We start from the raw sequence: 24,343 nt of genomic DNA on the forward strand, positions 1-24,343 counted from the left end.
TACTCATTCCATTCCACATTCCACTCCACATTCCATTCCAAATACCATTCCATTGCATTCCCCATTCCATTCCACATTCGATTCCAATCCATTCCAGATAGCATTCCGTTGCAGAACACATTCCATTCAACATTCCATTCCATTCCATTTAAACTTTCCATTCCATTCCGTTCCGCATTCGATTTCACCTTCCATTCCATTCCAAATTCCATTCCACACTGCATTCAATTCCATTCCACATTCCATTCCCCAATCTGTTCCATTCCATTCCACCTTCCATTCCACGTTCCATTCCACGTTCCATTCCACGTTCCATTCCACATTCAATTAAACATTTCATTCCACATTCCATTCCATTCCATTCCACAATCCATTCCACTTTACATTCCACATTGCATTCCACATTCGATTCTATTCCATTCCGCGCTCTATTCTACGTTCCATTCCACGTTCCATCCCATTCCATGCCACGTTCCATTCCACGTTCCATTCCATTCCACTCCACGTTCCATTCCATGTTCCATTCCATTCCATTCCACGTTCCATTCCATGTTCCATTCCATTCCATTCCACGTTCCATTCCTCCTTCCATTCCATTCCATTCCACGTTCCATTACACATTCCATTGTACATTCCATTCTTAGTTCCATTCCACATTCCATTCCACTTTCCATTCCACATTCGATTCCAGGTTCCATTCCATTCCATTCCAACCTCCATTCCACATTCTTTTCCATTCCTTTTAATGTTCCATTCCACATTCCATTCCACGTTCCATTCCACATTCCATTGCACATCGCATTCTACGTTGCATTCCATATTCCATGTTCCATTCCACTTTCCATTCCACGTTCCATTCCATTCGATTCCATTCCACGTTCTATTCCAGGTTCCATTCAACCTTCAATTCCTCATTCCATTTCGCATTCCCTTCTACATTCCATTGCAGTGCATTCCGCATTCCATTCCGCATTCCATTCCATTCCTTTCCACATTCGATTCCACATTCCATTCCACATTCCATTCCACCTTTTATTCCATTCCATTCCACATTCCATTCCGCATTACATTCCACACCCATTCCAAATTCCCTTCCGTTCCATTCCACATTCCTTTCCACTTTCCATTCCACATTCCTTTCCATTGCATTCCATTCCACATCCCATTACACATTCCTTTCCACATTCCATTGCAAATTCCGTTTCATTGCATTCCCCATTCCATTCCATTCCATTTCACATTGTATTCCATTGCAGTCCACATTCCATTCATCATTGCCTTCCATTCCTTTTAAACTTTCCATTCCATTGTGTTCCACATTCGATTTCACCTTCCATTCCATTAGAAATTCCATTACAAATTCCATTCCATTCCATTCCACTTTCCATTCCGCATTTCGTTCAATTTCATTCCACGTTCCATTCCACGTTCCATTCCACATTGAATTCCACTTTCCATTCCACATTCCATTCCATTCCATTCCATTCCAAATTCCATTCCTCTTTGCATTCCACATTGCTTTGCACATTCCATTCCATTCCATTCCACGTTTCATTTCACGTTCCATTGCACATTCCATTCCATGATAAATTCCACGTTCCGTTCCATTCCATTGCACATTCCATTCCACCCTCCATTCCATTCCATTCCACGTTCCATTCCACTTTCCATTGTACATTGCATTCCAAGTTCCATTCCACCTTCCATTCCACTTTCCATTCCACATTCCATTCCAGGTTCCATTCCATTGCATTCCAAGTTCCATTCCACATTCAATTCCATTACATTCCACGTTCCATTCCACATTCCATTCCACATTCCATTCAACATTCCATTTCTTTGCATTTCACATTCCTTTCCATTCCATTCCACATTCATTTCCACATTCAACTCCTTTCCATTCCACATTCCATTGGACATTCCATTCCATTCCTTTCCACATTCCTTTCCATTGCATTCCAATTTCCATTCTAATCCATTCCATTTTCCATTCCATAACATTCCCCATTCCATTCCATTCCATTCCATTCCACATTCTATTGCATTCCACACTCCATTCTCTTCCATTTCACATTCCACTCCATTCCATTCCATTCCACTCCATTCCTTTCCACATTCCGTTCCATTCCATTTCATTCCATTCCATTTCATTCCATTCCTCATTCTATTCCATTCCACATTCCATTCCATTCCACATTCCTTTCCACTGTATTCTATTCCATTCCATTCCACATTCCATTCCATGCCATTCCATTCCCCATTTCATTCCATTACACATTCCATTCCATTCCATACCGCATTCCATTCCATTCATTTAGTGCATTCCATTCCATTCCATTCCACATGCCACTATATTCGACATGCCATTCCACATTCCATTCCACGTTCCATTACACGTTCCATTCCATTCCATTCCACATTCCATTGCACTTTCCATTGCATGACATTCCATGTTCCATTCCACATTCCATTGCCCATGCCTCTCCCCATTCCATGCCACATTCAATTTCACTTTCCATTCCTCTTTCCATTCCAAGGTCCATTCCAATACATTCCACATTCCATTCCACATTCCATTCCACATTCCATTCCACAATCCATTCCGTTCCATTCTCTTCCATTCCACATTGTATTACAAATTCCATTCCTCATTCAATTTCATTCCATTCCACATTCCATTCCATTCCATTCCACATTCCATTCCACATTCCATTCCATTCAATTTCACATTCCATTCCAAATTCCATTCCATTCCATTCAACTTTCCATTCCACATTGCCTTGCATTACATTCCACATTCCATTCTGTTCCATTCCACTTTCCATTACATTCCATACCACATTCCATTCCACATTCCATTCCATTGAATTTCACATTGCCTTCCAAATTCCTTGCCATTCCATTCCACTTTCCTTTCCACATTGCCTTGCATTACATTCCACATTCCATTCCACATTCCAATCCAATCCATTCAATGTTCCATTTCAATTTCCTTTCCTCACTCCATTCCACATTCTATTTCACGTTCCATTCCAATCCATTACACGTTCCACCCCACTTTCCATTCCATTCCATTCCACGTTCCATTCCACATTCCATTGCACATTCCATTCCACGTTCCATTCCATTCCACTCCAAGTTCCATTCCACATTTCGTTCCCTCCCTTTCCACGTTCCATTCTATTCCATTCCACGTTCCATTCCACTTTCCATTCCACATACCATTCCGCTTTCCATTCCACAATCCATTCCATTCAATTCCATTCCATTCCATTCCACGTTCCATTCCATGTTCCATTCCTCGTTGCATTCCATTCCACTCCAGGTTTCATTCTACATTACATTCCTTCCCTTTCCACGTTCCTTTCTGTTCCATTCTACGTTCCATTCCACTTTCCATTCCGCATTCCATTCCACATTCCATTCCACATTACGTTCCATTCCATTCCACATTCCTTTCCACTTTCCATTCCAAATTCCATTCCATTCCATTACTCATTCCATTCCACATTCCATTCCACATTCCATTCCAAATACCATTCCATTGCATTCCCCATTCCATTCCACATTCGATTCCAATCCATTCCAGATTGCATTCCGTTGCAGAACCCATTCCATTCAACATTCCATTCCATTCCATTTAAACTTTCCATTCCATTCCGTTCCGCATTCGATTTCACCTTCCATTGCATTCCAAATTCCATTCCACACTGCATTCAATTCCATTCCACATTCCATTCCCCAATCTGTTCCATTCCATTCCACCTTCCATTCCACGTTCTATTCCACGTTCCATTCCACGTTCCATTCCACATTCAATTAAACATTTCATTCCACATTCCATTCCATTCCATTCCACAATCCATTCCACTTTACATTCCACATTGCATTCCACATTCGATTCTCTTCCATTCCGCGCTCTATTACACGTTACATTCCACGTTCCATTCCATTCCATACCAAGTTCCATTCCACGTTCCATTCCATTCCACTCCACGTTCCATTCCATGTTCCATTCCATTCCATCCCACGTTCCATTCCCCTTACCATTCCATTCCATTCCACGTTCCATTACACATTCCATTGTACATTCCATTCTAAGTTCCATTCCACATTCCATTCCACTTTCCATTCCACATTCGATTCCAGGTTCCATTCCATTCCATTCCAAGCTCCATTCCACATTCTATTCCATTCCTTTTAACGTTCCATTCCACATTCCATTCCACGTTCCATTCCACATTCCATTGCACATCGCATTCTACGTTGCATTCCGTATTCCATGTTCCATTCCAGTTTCCATTCCATGTTCCATTCCATTCGATTCCATTCCACGTTCTATTCCAGGTTCCATTCAACTTTCAATTCCTCATTCCATTCCACATTCCCTTCTACATTCCATTGCAGTGCATTCCACATTCCATTCCGCATTCCATTCCATTCCTTTCCACATTCGATTCCACATTCCATTCCACATGCCATTCCACCTTTCATTCCATTCCATTCCACGTTCCATTCCTCATTACATTCCACACCCATTCCAAATTCCCTTCCGTTCCATTCCACATTCCTTTAAACTTTCCATTCTGCATTCCTTTCCATTGCATTCCATTCCACATCCCATTCCACTCCATTCCACATCCCATTCCACATTCCTTTCCACATTCCATTGCAAATTCCGTTTCATTGCATTCCCCATTCCATTCCACATTCCATTCCATTGAATTTCACATTGCTTTCCAAATTCCATCCCATTCCATTCCACTTTCCTTTCCACATTGCCTTGCATTACATTCCACATTCCATTCCACATTCCAATCCAATCCATTCAATGTTCCATTTCTAGTTCCTTTCCACAGTCCATTCCACATTCTATTTCACGTTCCATTCCACTCCATTACACGTTCCACCCCACTTTCCATTCCATTCCATTCCACGTTCCATTCCACATTCCATTGCACATTCCATTCCACGTTCCATTAAATTCCACTCCAAGTTCCATTCCACATTCCGTTCCCTCCCTTTCCACGTTCCATTCTATTCCATTCCACGTTCCATTCCACTTTCCATTCCACATTCCATTCCACTTTCCATTCCACAATCCATTCCATTCAATTCCATTCCATTCCATTCCACGTTCCATTCCATGTTCCATTCCTCGTTGCATTCCATTCCACTCCAGGATCCATTCTACATTACATTCCTTCCCTTTCCACGTTCCTTTCCGTTCCATTCCACGTTCCATTCCACTTTCCATTCCGCATTCCATTCCACATTCCATTCCACATTACGTTCCATTCCATTCCACATTCCTTTCCACTTTCCATTCCAAATTCCATTCCATTCCATTACTTATTCCATTCCACATTCCATTCCACATTCCATTCCACATTCCATTCCAAATACCATTCCATTGCATTCCCCATTCCATTCCACATTCGATTCCAATCCATTCCAGATTGCATTCCGTTGCAGAACACATTCCATTCAACATTCCATTCCATTCCATTTAAACTTTCCATTCCATTCCGTTCCGCATTCGATTTCACCTTTCATTCCATGCCAAATTCCATTCCACACTGCATTCAATTCCATTCCACATTCCATTCCACAATCTGTTCCATTCCATTCCACCTTCCATTCCACGTTCCATTCCACGTTCCATTCCACGTTCCATTCCACATTCAATTAAACATTTCATTCCACATTCCATTCCATTCCATTCCACAATCCATTCCACTTTACATTCCACATTGCATTCCACATTCGATTCTATTCCGTTCCACGCTCTATTCTACCTTCCATTCCACGTTCCATTCCATTCCATGCCACGTTCCATTCCACGTTCCATTCCATTCCACTCCACGTTCCATTCCATGTTCCATTCCATTCCATTCCACGTTCCATTCCATGTTCCATTCCATTCCATTCCACGTTCCATTCCTCCTTCCATTCCATTCCATTCCACGTTCCATTACACATTCCATTGTACATTCCATTCTAAGTTCCATTCCACATTCCATTCCACTTTCCATTCCACATTCGATTCCAGGTTCCATTCCATTCCATTCCAAGCTCCATTCCACATTCTATTCCATTCCTTTTAATGTTCCATTCCACATTCCATTCCACGTTCCATTCCACATTCCATTGCACATCGCATTGTACGTTGCATTCCATATTCCATGTTCTATTCCACTTTCCATTCCACGTTCCATTCCATTCGATTCCATTCCACGTTCTATTCCAGGTTCCATTCAACTTTCAATTCCTCATTCCATTCCACATTCCCTTCTACATTCCATTGCAGTGCATTCCACATTCCATTCCGCATTCCATTCCATTCCTTTCCACATTCGATTCCACATTCCATTCCACATGCCATTCCACCGTTTATTCCATTCCATTCCACGTTCCATTCCGCATTACATTCCACACCCATTCCAAATTCCCTTCCGTTCCATTCCACATTCCTTTCCACTTTCCATTCCACATTCCTTTCCATTGCATTCCATTCCACATCCCATTCCACATTCCTTTCCACATTCCATTGCAAATTCCGTTTCATTGCATTCCCCATTCCATTCCATTCCATTTCACATTGTATTCCATTGCAGTCCACATTCCATTCATCATTGCCTTCCATTCCTTTTAAACTTTCCATTCCATTGTGTTCCACATTCGATTTCACCTTCCATTCCATTAGAAATTCCATTCCAAATTCCATTCCATTCCATTCCACTTTCCATTCCACATTTCGTTCAATTTCATTCCACGTTCCATTCCACGTCCCATTCCACATTGAATTCCACTTTCCATTCCACATTCCATTCCATTCCATTCCAAATTCCATTCCGCTTTGCATTCCACATTGCATTCCACATTCCATTCCATTCCATTCCACGTTTCATTTCACGTTCCATTCCACATTCCATTCCATGATAAATTCCACGTTCCGTTCCATTCCATTGCACATTCCATTCCACCCTCCATTCCATTCCATTCCACGTTCCATTCCACTTTCCATTGTACATTGCATTCCAAGTTCCATTCCACATTCCATTCCACTTTCCATTCCACATTCCATTCCAGGTTCCATTCCATTGCATTCCAAGTTCCATTCCACATTCAATTCCATTACATTCCACGTTCCATTCCACATTCCATTCCACATTCCATTCAACATTCCATTTCTTTCCATTTCACATTCCTTTCCATTCCATTCCACATTCATTTCCACATTCAACACCTTTCCATTCCACATTCCATTGGACATTCCATTCCATTCCTTTCCGCATTCCTTTCCATTGCATTCCAATTTCCATTCTAATCCGTTCCATTTTCCATTCCATAACATTCCCCATTCCATTCCATTCCATTCCATTCCACATTCTATTGCATTCCACATTCCATTCTCTTCCATTTCACATTCCACTCCATTCCATTCCATTCCTTTCCACATTCCGTTCCATTCCATTTCATTCCATTCCATTTCATTCCATTCCTCATTCTATTCCATTCCACATTCCATTCCATTCCACATTCCATTCCACTGTATTCTATTCCATTCCATTCCACATTCCATTCCATGCCATTCCATTCCCCATTTCATTCCATTACACATTCCATTCCATTCCATACCGCATTCCATTCCATTCATTTAGTGCATTCCATTCCGTTCCATTCCACATGCCATTATATTCGACATTCCATTCCACATTCCATTCCACGTTCCATTACACGTTCCATTCCATTCCATTCCACATTCCATTGCACTTTCCATTGCATGACATTCCACGTTCCATTCCACATTCCATTGCCCATGCCTCTCCCCATTCCATGCCACATTCAATTTCACTTTCCATTCCTCTTTCCATTCCAAGTTCCATTCCAATACATTCCACATTAAATTCCACATTCCATTTCACATTCCATTCCACAATCCATTCCGTTACATTCTCTTCCATTCCACATTCTATTACAAATTCCATTCCTCATTCAATTTCATTCCATTCCACATTCCATTCCATTCCATTCCACATTCCATTTCACATTTCATTCCATGTGGCATTCCACATTCCATTCCACATTCCATTCTAATTTCCATTCAAGATTCCATTCCATGTTCCACTCCATTCCATTCCACTTTCAGTTGCACATTCCATTCCATTCCATTAAACTTTCTATTCCACATTCCATTCCGTTTTATTCCACATTCCATTCCATTCCATTCCACATTCCATTCCACATTCCATTCCATTCAATTTCACATTCCATTCCAAATTCCATTCCATTCCATTCAACTTTCCATTCCACATTGCCTCGCATTACATTCCACATTCCATTCTGTTCCATTCCACTTTAAATTACATTCCATACCACATTCCATTCCACATTCCATTCCATTGAATTTCACATTGCCTTCCAAATTCCTTGCCATTACATTCCACTTTCCTTTCCACATTGCCTTGCATTACATTCCACATTCCATTCCACATTCCAATCCAATCCATTCAATGTTCCATTTCAAGTTCCTTTCCACAGTCCATTCAACATTCTATTTCACGTTCCATTCCACTCCATTACACGTTCCACCCCACTTTCCATTCCATTCCATTCCACGTTCCATTCCACATTCCATTGCACATTCCATTCCACGTTCCATTCCATTCCACTCCAAGTTCCATTCCACATTCCGATCCCTCCCTTTCCACGTTCCATTCTATTCCATTCCACGTTCCATTCCACTTTCCATTCCACATACCATTCCACTTTCCATTCCACAATCCATTCCATTCATTTCCATTCCATTCCATTCCACGTTCCATTCCATGTTCCATTCCTCGTTGCATTCCATTCCAATCCAGGTTCCATTCTACATTACATTCCTTCCTTTTCCACGTTCCTTTCCATTCAATTCTACGTTCCATTCCACTTTCCATTCCGCATTCCATTCCACATTCCATTCCACATTACGTTCCATTCCATTCCACATTCCTTTCCACTTTCCATTCCAAATTCCATTCCATTCCATTACTCATTCCATTCCACATTCCATTCCACATTCCATTCCAAATACCATTCCATTGCATTCCCCATTCCATTCCACATTCGATTCCAATCCATTCCAGATTGCATTCCGTTGCAGAACCCATTCCATTCAACATTCCATTGCATTCCGTTGAAACTTTCCATTCCATTCCGTTCCGCATTCGATTTCACCTTCCATTCCATTCCATTCCAAATTCCATTCCACACTGCATTCAGTTCCATTCCACATTCCATTCCCCAATCTGTTCCATTCCATTCCACCTCCCATTCCATGTTCCATTCCACGTTCCATTCCACGTTCCTTTCCACATTCAATTAAACATTTCATTCCACATTCCATTCCATTCCATTCCACAATCCATTCCACTTTACATTCCACATTGCATTCCACATTCGATTCTCTTCCATTCCGCGCTCTATTCCACGTTCCATTCCACGTTCCATTCCATTCCATACCAAGTTCCATTCCACGTTCCATTCCATTCCACTCCACGTTCCATTCCATGTTCCATTCCATTCCATTCCACGTTCCATTCCCCTTTCCATTCCATTCCATTCCACGTTCCATTACACATTCCATTGTACATTCCATTCTAAGTTCCATTCCACATTCCATTCCACTTTCCATTCCACATTCGATTCCAGGTTCCATTCCATTCCATTCCAAGCTCCATTCCACATCCTATTCCATTCCTTTTAACGTTCCATTCCACATTCCATTCCACGATCCATTCCACATTCCATTGCACATCGCATTCTACATTGCATTCCGTATTCCATGTTCCATTCCACTTTCCATTCCACGTTCCATTCCATTCGATTCCATTCCACGTTCTATTCCAGGTTCCATTCAACTTTCAATTCCTCATTCCATTCCACATTCCCTTCTACATTCCATTGCAGTGCATTCCACATTCCATTCCGCATTCCATTCCATTCCTTTCCACATTCGATTCCACATTCCATTCCACATTCCATTCCACCTTTCATTCCATTCCATACCACGTTCCATTCCGCATTACATTCCACACCCATTCCAAATTCCCTTCCGTTCCATTCCACATTCCTTTAAACTTTCCATTCCGCATTCCTTTCCATTGCATTCCATTCCACATCCCATTCCACATTCCTTTCCACATTCCATTGCAAATTCCGTTTCATTGCATTCCCCATTCCATTCCACATTCCATTCCATTGAATTTCACATTGCTTTCCAAATTCCATCCCATTCCATTCCGCTTTCCTTTCCACATTGCCTTGCATTACATTCCACATTCCATTCCACATTCCAATCCAATCCATTCAATGTTCCATTTCAAGTTCCTTTCCACAGTCCATTCCACATTCTATTTCACGTTCCATTCCACTCCATTACACGTTCCACCCCACTTTCCATTCCATTCCATTCCACGTTCCATTCCACATTCCATTGCACATTCCATTCCACGTTCCATTCCATTCCACTCCAAGTTCCATTCCACATTCCGTTCCCTCCCTTTCCACGTTCCATTCTATTCCATTCCACGTTCCATTCCACTTTCCATTCCACATTCCATTCCACTTTCCATTCCACAATCCATTCCATTCAATTCCATTCCATTCCATTCCACGTTCCATTCCATGTTCCATTCCTCGTTGCATTCCATTCCACTCCAGGTTCCATTCTACATTACATTCCTTCCCTTTCCACGTTCCTTTCCGTTCCATTCCACGTTCCATTCCACTTTCCATTCCGCATTCCATTCCACATTCCATTCCACATTATGTTCCATTCCATTCCACATTCCTTTCCACTTTCCATTCCAAATTCCATCCATTCCATTACTCATTCCATTCCACATTCCATTCCACATTCCATTCCAAATACCATTCCATTGCATTCCCCATTCCATTCCACATTCGATTCCAATCCATTCCAGATTGCATTCCGTTGCAGAACACATTCCATTCAACATTCCATTCCATTCCATTTAAACTTTCCATTCCATTCCGTTCCGCATTCGATTTCACCTTTCATTCCATTCCAAATTCCATTCCACACTGCATTCAATTCCATTCCACCTTCCATTCCACAATGTGTTCTATTCCATTCCACCTTCCATTCCACGTTCCATTCCACGTTCCATTTCACGTTCCATTCCACATTCAATTAAACATTTCATTCCACATTCCATTCCATTCCATTCCACAATCCATTCCACTTTACATTCCACATTGCATTCCACATTCGATTCTATTCCATTCCGCGCTCTATTCTACGTTCCATTCCACGTTCCATTCCATTCCATGCCACGTTCCATTCCACGTTCCATTCCATTCCACTCCACGTTCCATTCCATGTTCCATTCCATTCCATTCCACGTTCCATTCCATGTTCCATTCCATTCCATTCCACGTTCCATTCCTCCTTCCATTCCATTCCATTCCACGTTCCATTACACATTCCATTGTACATTCCATTCTAAGTTCCATTCCACATTCCATTCCACTTTCCATTCCACATTCGATTCCAGGTTCCATTCCATTCCATTCCAAGCTCCATTCCACATTCTATTCCATTCCTTTTAAGGTTCCATTCCACATTCCATTCCACGTTCCATTCCACATTCCATTGCACATCGCATTCTACGTTGCATTCCATATTCTATGTTCCATTCCACTTTCCATTCCACGTTCCATTCCATTCGATTCCATTCCACGTTCTATTCCAGGTTCCATTCAACTTTCAATTCCTCATTCCATTCCACATTCCCTTCTACATTCCATTGCAGTGCATTCCACATTCCATTCCGCATTCCATTCCATTCCTTTCCACATTCGATTCCACATTCCATTCCACATTCCATTCCACCTTTCATTCCATTCCATTCCACGTTCCATTCCACATTTCATTCCATTCCATTCCACGTTCCATTCCGCATTACATTCCACACCCATTCCAAATTCCCTTCCGTTCCATTCCACATTCCTTTCCACTTTCCATTCCACATTCCTTTCCATTGCATTCCATTCCACATCCCATTCCACATTCCTTTCCACATTCCATTGCAAATTCCGTTTCATTGCAATCCCCATTCCATTCCACATTCCATTCCATTCCATTTCACATTACATTCTATTGCAGTCCACATTCCATTCATCATTGCCTTCCATTCCTTTTAAACTTTCCATTCCATTTTGTTCCACATTCGATTTCACCTGCCATTCCATTAGAAATTCCATTCCAAATTCCATTCCATTCCATTCCGCTTTCCATTCCACATTTCGTTCAATTTCATTCCACGTTCCATTCCACGTTCCATTCCACATTGAATTCCACTTTCCATTCCACATTCCATTCCATTCCATTGCATTCCAAATTCCATTCCGCTTTGCATTCCACATTGCATTCCACATTCCATTCCATTCCATTCCACGTTTCATTTCACGTTCCATTCCACATTCCATTCCATGATAAATTCCACGTTCCGTTCCATTCCATTGCACATTCCATTCCACCCTCCATTCCATTCCATTCCACGTTCCATTCCACTTTCCATTGTACATTGCATTCCAAGTTCCATTCCACATTCCATTCCACTTGCCATTCCACTTTCCATTCCAGGTTCCATTCCATTGCATTCCAAGTTCCATTCCACATTCAATTCCATTACTTTCCATGTTCCATTCCACATTCCATTCCACGTTCCATTCAACATTCCATTTCTTTCCATTTCACATTCCTTTCCATTCCATTCCACATTCATTTCCACATTCAACTCCTTTCCATTCCACATTCCATTGGACATTCCATTCCATTCCTTTCCACATTCCTTTCCATTGCATTCCAATTTCCATTCTAATCCATTCCATTTTCCATTCCATAACATTCCCCATTCCATTCCATTCCATTCCATTCCACATTCTATTGCATTCCACATTCCATTCTCTTCCCCATTTCACATTCCACTCCATTCCATTCCATTCCTTTCCACATTCCGTTCCATTCCACTTCATTCCATTCCATTTCATTCCATTCCTCATTCTATTCCATTCCACATTCCATTCCATTCCACATTCCATTCCACTGTACTCTATTCCATTCCATTCCACATTCCATTCCATGCCATTCCATTCCCCATTTCATTCCATTACACATTCCATTCCATTATATACCGCATTCCATTCCATTCATTTAGTGCATTCCATTCCATTCCATTCCACATGCCATTATATTCGACATTCCATTCCACATTCCATTCCACGTTCCATTACACGTTCCATTCCATTCCATTCCACATTCCATTCCACTTTCCATTGCATGACATTCCACTTTCCATTCCACATTCCATTGCCCATGCCTCTCCCCGTTCCATGCCACATTCAATTTCACTTTCCATTCCTCTTTCCATTCCAAGGTCCATTCCAATACATTCCACATTCCATTCCACATTCTATTCCACATTCCATTCCACAATCCATTCCGTTCCATTCTCTTCCATTCCACATTCTATTACAAATTCCATTCCTCATTCAATTTCATTCCATTCCACATTCCATTTCATTCCATTCCACATTCCATTTCACATTTCATTAAATGTTGCATTCCACATTCCATTCCACATTCCACTCTAATTTCCATTCAAAATTCCATTCCACGTTCCACTCCATTCCATTCCACGTTCAGTTGCACATTCCATTCCATTCCATTAAACTTTCTATTCCACATTCCGTTCCGTTCCATTCCACATTCCATTCCATTCCATTCCACATTCCATTCCACATTCCATTCCATTCAATTTCGCATTCCATTCCAAATTCCATTCCATTCCATTCAACTTTCCATTCCACATTGCCTTGCATTACATTCCACATTCCATTCTGTTCCATTCCACTTTCCATTACATTCCATACCACATTCCATTCCACATTCCATTCCATTGAATTTCACATTGCCTTCCAAATTCCTTGCCATTCCATTCCACTTTCCTTTCCACATTGCCTTGCATTACATTCCACATTCCATTCCACATTCCAATCCAATCCATTCAATGTTCCATTTCAAGTTCCTTTCCTCAGTCCATTCCACATTCTATTTCACGTTCCATTCCACTCCATTACACGTTCCACCCCACTTTCCATTCCATTCCATTCCACGTTCCATTCCACATTCCATTGCACATTCCATTCCACGTTCCATTCCATTCCACTCCAAGTTCCATTCCACATTCCGTTCCCTCCCTTTCCACGTTCCATTCTATTCCATTCCACGTTCCATTCCACTTTCCATTCCACATACCATTCCACTTTCCATTCCACAATCCGTTCCATTCAATTCCATTCCATTCCATTCCACGTTCCATTCCATGTTCCATTCCTCATTGCATTCCATTCCAATCCAGGTTCCATTCTACATTACATTCCTTCCCTTTCCACGTTCCTTTCCGTTCCATTCCACGTTCCATTCCACTTTCCATTCCGCATTCCATTCCACATTCCATTCCACATTACGTTCCATTCCATTCCACATTCCTTTCCACTTTCCATTCCAAATTCCATTCCATTCCATTACTCATTCCATTCCACATTCCATTCCACATTCCATTCCAAATACCATTCCATTGCATTCCCCATTCCATTCCACATTCGATTCCAATCCATTCCAGATTGCATTCCGTTGCAGAACCCATTCCATTCAACATTCCATTCCATTCCATTGAAACTTTCCATTCCATTCCGTTCCGCATTCGATTTCACCTTCCATTCCATTCCAAATTCCATTCCACACTGCATTCAATTCCATTCCACATTCCATTCCCCAATCTGTTCCATTCCATTCCCCCTTCCATTCCATGTTACATTCCACGTTCCATTCCACGTTCCATTCCACATTCAATTAAACATTTCATTCCACATTCCATTCCATTCCATTCCACAATCCATTCCACTTTACATTCCACATTGCATTCCACATTCGATTCTCTTCCATTCCGCGCTCTATTCCACGTTCCATTCCACGTTCCATTCCATTCCATACCAAGTTCCATTCCACGTTCCATTCCATTCCACTCCACGTTCCATTCCATGTTCCATTCCATTCCATTCCACGTTCCATTCCCCTTTCCATTCCATTCCATTCCACGTTCCATTACACATTCCATTGTACATTCCATTCTAAGCTCCATTCCACATTCCATTCCACTTTCCATTCCACATTCGATTCCAGGTTCGATTCCATTCCATTCCAAGCTCCATTCCACATTCTATTCCATTCCTTTTAACGTTCCATTCCACATTCCATTCCACGTTCCATTCCACATTCCATTGCACATCGCATTCTACGTTGCATTCCGTATTCCATGTTCCATTCCACTTTCCATTCCACGTTCCATTCCATTCGATTCCATTCCACGTTCTATTCCAGGTTCCATTCAACTTTCAATTCCTCATTCCATTCCACATTCCCTTCTACATTCCATTGCAGTGCATTCCACATTCCATTCCGCATTCCATTCCATTCCTTTCCACATTCGATTCCACATTCCATTCCACATGCCATTCCACCTTTCATTCCATTCCATTCCACGTTCCATTCCGCATTACATTCCACACCCATTCCAAATTCCCTTCCGTTCCATTCCACATTCCTTTAAACTTTCCATTCCGCATTCCTTTCCATTGCATTCCATTCCACATCCCATTCCACATTCCTTTCCACATTCCATTGCAAATTCCGTTTCATTGCATTCCCCATTCCATTCCACATTCCATTCCATTGAATTTCACATTGCTTTCCAAATTCCATCCCATTCCATTCCACTTACCTTTCCACATTGCCTTGCATTACATTCCACATTCCATTCCACATTCCAATCCAATCCATTCAATGTTCCATTTCAAGTTCCTTTCCACAGTCCATTCCACATTCTATTTCACGTCCATTCCACTCCATTACACGTTCCACCCCACTTTCCATTCCATTCCATTCCACGTTCCATTCCACATTCCATTGCACATTCCATTCCACGTTCCATTCCATTCCACTCCAAGTTCCATTCCACATTCCGTTCCCTCCCTTTCCACGTTCCATTCGATTCCATTCCACGTTCCATTCCACTTTCCATTCCACATTCCATTCCACTTTCCATTCCACAATCCATTCCATTCAATTCCATTCCATTCCATTCCACGTTCCATTCCATGTTCCATTCCTCGTTGCATTCCATTCCACTCCAGGTTCCATTCTACATTACATTCCTTCCCTTTCCACGTTCCTTTCCGTTCCATTCCACGTTCCATTCCACTTTCCATTCCGCATTCCATTCCACATTCCATTCCACATTACGTTCCGTTCCATTCCACATTCCTTTCCGCTCTCCATTCCAAATTCCATTCCATTCCATTACTCATTCCATTCCACATTCCATTCCACATTCCATTCCAAATACCATTCCATTGCATTCCCCATTCCATTCCACATTCGATTCCAATCCATTCCAGATTGCATTCCGTTGCAGAACACATTCCATTCAACATTCCATTCCATTCCATTTAAACTTTCCATTCCATTCCGTTCCGCATTCGATTTCACCTTTCATTCCATTCCAAATTCCATTCCACACTGCATTCAATTCCATTCCACATTCCATTCCCCAATCTGTTCCATTCCATTCCACCTTCCATTCCACGTTCCATTCCACGTTCCATTCCACGTTCCATTCCACATTCAATTAAACATTTCATTCCACATTCCATTCCATTCCATTCCACAATCCATTCCACTTTACATTCCACATTGCATTCCACATTCGATTCTATTCCATTCCGCGCTCTATTCTACGTTCCATTGCACGTTCCATTCCATTCCATGCCACGTTCCATTCCACGTTCCATTCCATTCCACTCCACGTTCCATTCCATGTTCCATTCCATTCCATTCCACGTTCCATTCCATGTTCCATTCCATTCCATTCCACGTTCCATTCCTCCTTCCATTCCATTCCATTCCACGTTCCATTACACATTCCATTGTACATTCCATTCCAAGCTCCATTCCACATTCCATTCCACTTTCCATTCCACATTCGATTCCAGGTTCCATTACACTCCATTCCAAGCTCCATTCCACATTCTATTCCATTCCTTTTAATGTTCCATTCCACATTCCATTCCACGTTCCATTCCACATTCCATTGCACATCGCATTCTACGTTGCATTCCGTATTCCATGTTCCATTCCACTTTCCATTCCACGTTCCATTCCATTCGATTCCATTCCACTTTCTATTCCAGGTTCCATTCAACTTTCAATTCCTCATTCCATTCCACATTCCCTTCTACATTCCATTGCAGTGCATTCCACATTCAATTCTGCATTCCATTCCATTGCTTTCCACATTCGATTCCACATTCCATTCCACATGCCATTCCACCTTTCATTCCATTCTATTCCACGTTCCATTCCGCATTACATTCCACACCCATTCCAAATTCCTTTCCGTTCCATTCCACATTCCTTTCCACTTTCCATTCCACATTCCTTTCCATTGCATTCCATTCCACATCCCATTCCACATTCCTTTCCACATTCCATTGCAAATTCCGTTTCATTGCATTCCCCATTCCATTCCATTCCATTTCACATTGTATTCCATTGCAGTCCACATTCCATTCATCATTGCCTTCCATTCCTTTTAAACTTTCCATTCCATTGTGTTCCACATTCGATTTCACCTTCCATTCCATTAGAAATTCCATTCCAAATTCCATTCCATTCCATTCCACTTTCCTTTCCACATTTCATTCAATTTCATTCCACGTTCCATTCCACGTTCCATTCCACATTGAATTCCACTTTCCATTCCACATTCCATTCCATTGCATTCCAAATTCCATTCCGCTTTGCATTCCACATTGCATTCCACATTCCATTCCATTCCATTCCACGTTTCATTTCACGTTCCATTCCACATTCCATTCCATGATAAATTCCACGTTCCGTTCCATTCCTTTGCACATTCCATTCCACCCTCCATTCCATTCCATTCCACGTTCCATTCCACTTTCCATTGTACATTGCATTCCAAGTTCCATTCCACATTCCATTCCAGGTTCCATTCCATTGCATTCCAAGTTCCATTCCACATTCAATTCCATTCCATTCCACGTTCCATTCCACATTCCTTTCCACATTCCATTCAACATTGCATTTCTTTCCATTTCACATTCCTTTCCATTCCATTCCACATTCATTTCCTCATTCAACTCCATTCCATTCCACATTCCATTGGACATTCCATTCCATTCCATTCCACATTCCTTTCCATTGCATTCCAATTTCCATTCTAATCCATTCCATTTTCCATTCCATAACATTCCCCATTCCATTCCATTCCATTCCTTTCCACATTCTATTGCATTCCACATTCCATTCTCTTCCATTTCACATTCCACTCCATTCCATTCCATTCCTTTCCACATTCCGTTCCATTCCATTTCATTCCATTCCATTTCATTCCATTCCTCATTCTATTCCATTCCACATTCCATTCCATTCCACGTTCCATTCCACTGTATTCTATTCCATTCCATTCCACATTCCATTCCATGCCATTCATTCCCCATGTCATTCCATTACACATTCCATTCCATTCCATACCGCATTCCATTCCATTCATTTAATGCATTCCATTCCATTCCATTCCACATGCCATTATATTCGACATTCCATTCCACATTCCCTTCCACGTTCCATTCCACATTCCATTCCACATTCCATTCCACAATCCATTCCGTTCCATTCTCTTCCATCCCACGTTCTATTACAAATTCCATTCCTCATTCAATTTCATTCCATTCCACATTCCATTCCATTCCATTCCACATTCCATTTCACATTTCATTCCATGTTGCATTTCACATTCCATTCCACATTCCACTCTAATTTCCATTCAAAATTCCATTCCACGTTCCACTCCATTATATTCCACGTTCAATTGCACATTCCATTCCATTCCATTAAACTTTCTATTCCACATTCCATTCCGTTCCATTCCACATTACATTCCATTCCATTCCACATTCCATTCCATTGAATTTCACATTCCATTCGAAATTCCATTCCATTCCATTCAACTTTCCATTCCACATTGCCTTGCATTACATTCCACATTCCATTCTGTTCCATTCCACTTTCCATTACGTTCCTTACCACATTCCATTCTACATTCCATTCCATTGAATTTCACATTGCCTTCCAAATTCCATTCCATTCCATTCAACTTTCCATTCCACATTGCCTTTCATTACATTCCACATTCCATTCTGTTCCATTCCACTTTCCATTACATTCCATACCACATTCCATTCCACATTCCATTCCATTGAATTTCACATTGCCTTCCAAATTCGATCCCATTCCATTCCACTTTCCTTTCCACATTGCCTTGCATTACATTCCACATTCCATTCCACATTCCAATCCAATCCATTCAATGTTCCATTTCAAGTTCCTTTCCACAGTCCATTCCACATTCCATTCCACGTTCCATTCCACTTTCCATTCCACATACCATTCCACTTTCCATTCCACAATCCATTCCATTCAATTCCATTCCATTCCATTCCACGTTCCATTCCATGTTCCATTCCTTGTTGCATTCCATTCCAATCCAGGTTCCATTCTACATTACATTCCTTCCTTTCCACGTTCCTTTCCGTTCCATTCTACGTTCCATTCCACTTTCCATTCCGCATTCCATTCCACATTCCATTCCACATTACGTTCCATTCCATTCCACATTCCTTTCCACTTTCCATTCCAAATTCCATTCCATTCCATTACTCATTCCATTCCACATTCCATTCCAAATACCATTCCATTGCATTCCCCATTCCATTCCACATTCGATTCCAATCCATTCCAGATTGCATTCCGTTGCAGAACCCATTCCATTCAACATTCCATTCCATTCCATTTAAACTTTCCATTCCATTCCGTTCCGCATTCGATTTCACCTTCCATTCCATTCCAAATTCCATTCCACACTGCATTCAATTCCATTCCACATTCCATTCCCCAATCTGTTCCATTCCATTCCACCTTCCATTCCACGTTCCATTCCATGTTCCATTCCACGTTCCATTCCACATTCCATTAAACATTTCATTCCACATTCCATTCCATTCCATTCCACAATCCATTCCACTTTACATTCCACATTGCATTCCACATTCGATTCTATTCCATTCCACGCTCTATTCCACGTTCCATTCCATTCCATACCAAGTTCCATTCCACGTTCCATTTCATTCCACTCCACGTTCCATTGCATGTTCCATTCCATTCCATTCCACGTTCCATTCCCCTTTCCATTCCATTCCATTCCACGTTCCATTACACATTCCATTGTACATTCCATTCTAAGTTCCATTCCACATTCCATTCCACTTTCCATTCCACATTCGATTCCAGGTTCCATTCCATTCCATTCCAAGCTCCATTCCACATTCTATTCCATTCCTTTTAACGTTCCATTCCACATTCCATTCTACGTTCCATTCCACATTCCATTGCACATCGCATTCTACGTTGCATTCCATATTCCATGTTCCATTCCACTTTCCATTCCACGTTCCATTCCATTCGATTCCATTCCACGTTCTATTCCAGGTTCCATTCAACTTTCAATTCCTCATTCCATTCCACATTCCCTTCTACATTCCATTGCAGTGCATTCCGCATTCCATTCCATTCCTTTCCACATTCGATTCCACATTCCATTCCACATTCCTTTCCACCTTTCATTCCATTCCATTCCACGTTCCATTCCGCATTACATTCCACACCCATTCCAAATTCCCTTCCGTTCCATTCCACATTCCTTTCCACTTTCCATTCCACATTCCTTTCCATTGCATTCCATTCCACATCCCATACCACATTCCTTTAAACATTCCATTGCAAATTCCGTTTCATTGCATTCCCCATTCCATTCCACATTCCATTCCATTCCATTTCACATTGAATTCCATTGCAGTCCACATTCCATTCATCATTGCCTTCCATTCGTTTTAAACTTTCCATTCCATTGTGTTCCACATTCGATTTCACCTTCCATTCCATTACAAATTCCATTTCAAATTCCATTCCATTCCATTCCACTTTCCATTCCACATTTCGTCTAATTTCATTCCACGTTCCATTCCACGTTCCATTCCACATTGAATTCCACTTTCCATTCCACATTCCATTCCATTCCAAATTCCATTCCTCTTTGCATTCCACATTGCATTGCACATTCCCTTCCATTCCATTCCACGTTTCATTTCACGTTCCATTGCACATTCCATTCCATGATAAATTCCACGTTCCGTTCCATTCCATTGCACATTCCATTCCACCCTCCATTCCATTCCATTCCACGTTCCATTCCACTTTAAATTGTACATTGCATTCCAAGTTCCATTCCACATTCCATTCCACATTCCATTCCAGGTTCCATTCCATTGCATTCCAAGTTCCATTCCACATTCAATTCCATTCCATTCCACGTTCCATTCCACATTCCATTCCACATTCCATTCAACGTTCCATTTCTTTCCATTTCACATTCCTTTCCATTCCTTTCCACATTCATTTCCACATTCAACTCCTTTCCATTCCACAGTCTATTGGACATTCCATTCCATTCCTTTCCACATTCCTTTCCATTGCATTCCAATTTCCATTCTAATCCGTTCCATTTTCCATTCCATAACATTCCCCATTCCATTCTATTCCATTCCATTCCACATTCTATTGCATTCCACATTCCATTCTCTTCCATTTCACATTCCACTCCATTCCATTCCATTCCTTTCCACATTCCGTTCCATTCCATTTCATTCCATTCCATTTCATTCCATTCCTCATTCTATTCCATTCCACATTCCATTCCATTCCACATTCCATTCCACTGTATTCTATTCCATTCCATTCCACATTCCATTCCATGCCATTCCATTCCCCATTTCATTCCATTACACATTCCATTCCATTCCATACCGCATTCCATTCCATTCATTTAGTGCATTCCATTCCATTCCATTCCACATGCCATTATATTCGACATTCCATTCCACATTCCATTCCACGTTCCATTACACGTTCCATTCCATTCCATTCCACATTCCATTCCACTTTCCATTGCATGACATTCCACGTTCCATTCCACATTCCATTGCCCATGCCTGTCCCCGTTCCATGCCACATTCAATTTCACTTTCCATTCCACTTTCCATTCCAAGGTCCATTCCAATACATTCCACATTCCATTCCACATTCCATTCCACAATGCATTCCGTTCCATTCTCTTCCATTGCACATTCTATTACAAATTCCATTCCTCATTCAATTTCATTCCATTCCACATTCCATTCCATTCCATTCTACATTCCATTTCACATTTCATTCCATGTTGCATTCCACATTCCATTCCACATTCCACTCTAATTTCCATTCAAAATTCCATTCCACGTTCCACTCCATTCCATTCCACTATCAGTTGCACATTCTATTACATTCCATTAAGCTTTCTATTCCACATTCCGTTCCGATCCATTACACATTCCATTCCATTCCATTCCACATTCCATTCCCCATTCCATTCCATTCAATTTCACATTCCATTCCAAATTCCATTCCATTCCATTCACCTTTCCATTCCACATTTCCTTGCATTACATTCCACATTCCATTCTTTTCCATTCCACTTTCCATTACATTCCATACCACATTCCATTCCACATTCCATTCCATTGAATTTCACATTGCCTTCCAAATTCCTTGCCATTCCATTCCACTTTCTTTTCCACATTGCCTTGCATTACATTCCACATTCCATTCCACATTCCAATCCAATCCATTCAATGTTCCATTTCAAGTTCCTTTCCTCAGTCCATTCCACATTCTATTTCACGTTCCATTCCACTCCATTACACGTTCCACCCCACTTTACATTCCATTCCATTCCACGTTCCATTCCACATTCCATTGCACATTCCATTCCATGTTCCATTCCATTCCACTCCAAGTTCCATTCCACATTCCGTTCCCTCCCTTTCCACGTTCCATTCTACTCCATTCCACGTTCCATTCGACTTTCCATTCCACATACCATTCCGTTTTCCATTCCACAATCCATTCCATTCAATTCCATTCCATTCCATTCCACCTTCCATTCCACGTTCCATTCCACGTTCCATTCCACATTCAATTAAATATTTCATTCCACATTCCATTCCATTCCATTCCACAATCCATTCCACTTTACATTCCTCATTGCATTCCACATTCGATTCTTTTCCATTCCGTGCTCTATTCCACGTTCCATTCCACGTTCCATTCCATTCCATGCCACGTTCCATTCCACGTTCCATTCCATTCCACTCCACGTTCCATTCCATGTTGCATCCCATTCCATTCCACGTTCCATTCCCCTTTCCATTCCATTCCATTCCACGTTCCATTACACATTCCATTGTACATTCCATTCTAAGATCCATTCCATATTCCATTCCACTTTCCATTCCACATTCGATTCCAGGTTCAATTCCATTCCATTCCAAGCTCCATTCCACATTCTATTCCATTCCTTTTAACGTTCCATTCCACATTCCATTCCACGTTCCATTCCACATTCCATTGCACATCGCATTCTACGTTGCATTCCATATTCTATGTTCCATTCCACTTTCCATTCCACGTTCCATTCCATTCGATTCCATTCCACGTTCTATTCCAGGTTCCATTCAACCTTCAATTCCTCATTCCATTTCGCATTCCCTTCTACATTCCATTGCAGTGCATTCCGCATTCCATTCCGCATTCCATTCCATTCCTTTCCACATTCGATTCCACATTCCATTCCACATTCCATTCCACCTTTTATTCCATTCCATTCCACGTTCCATTCCGCATTACATTCCACACCCATTCCAAATTCCCTTCCGTTCCATTCCACATTCCTTTCCACTTTCCATTCCACATTCCTTTCCATTGCATTCCATTCCACATCCCATTACACATTCCTTTCCACATTCCATTGCAAATTCCGTTTCATTGCATTCCCCATTCCATTCCATTCCATTTCACATTGTATTCCATTGCAGTCCACATTCCATTCATCATTGCCTTCCATTCCTTTTAAACTTTCCATTCCATTGTGTTCCACATTCGATTTCACCTTCCATTCTATTAGAAATTCCATTCCAAATTCCATTCCATTCCATTCCACTTTCCATTCCGCATTTCGTTCAATTTCATTCCACGTTC

The sequence above is a fragment of the Pongo abelii genome, chromosome 14 (genome assembly GCF_028885655.2).
Source record: "Pongo abelii isolate AG06213 chromosome 14, NHGRI_mPonAbe1-v2.0_pri, whole genome shotgun sequence".
Taxonomy (NCBI): domain Eukaryota; kingdom Metazoa; phylum Chordata; class Mammalia; order Primates; family Hominidae; genus Pongo; species Pongo abelii.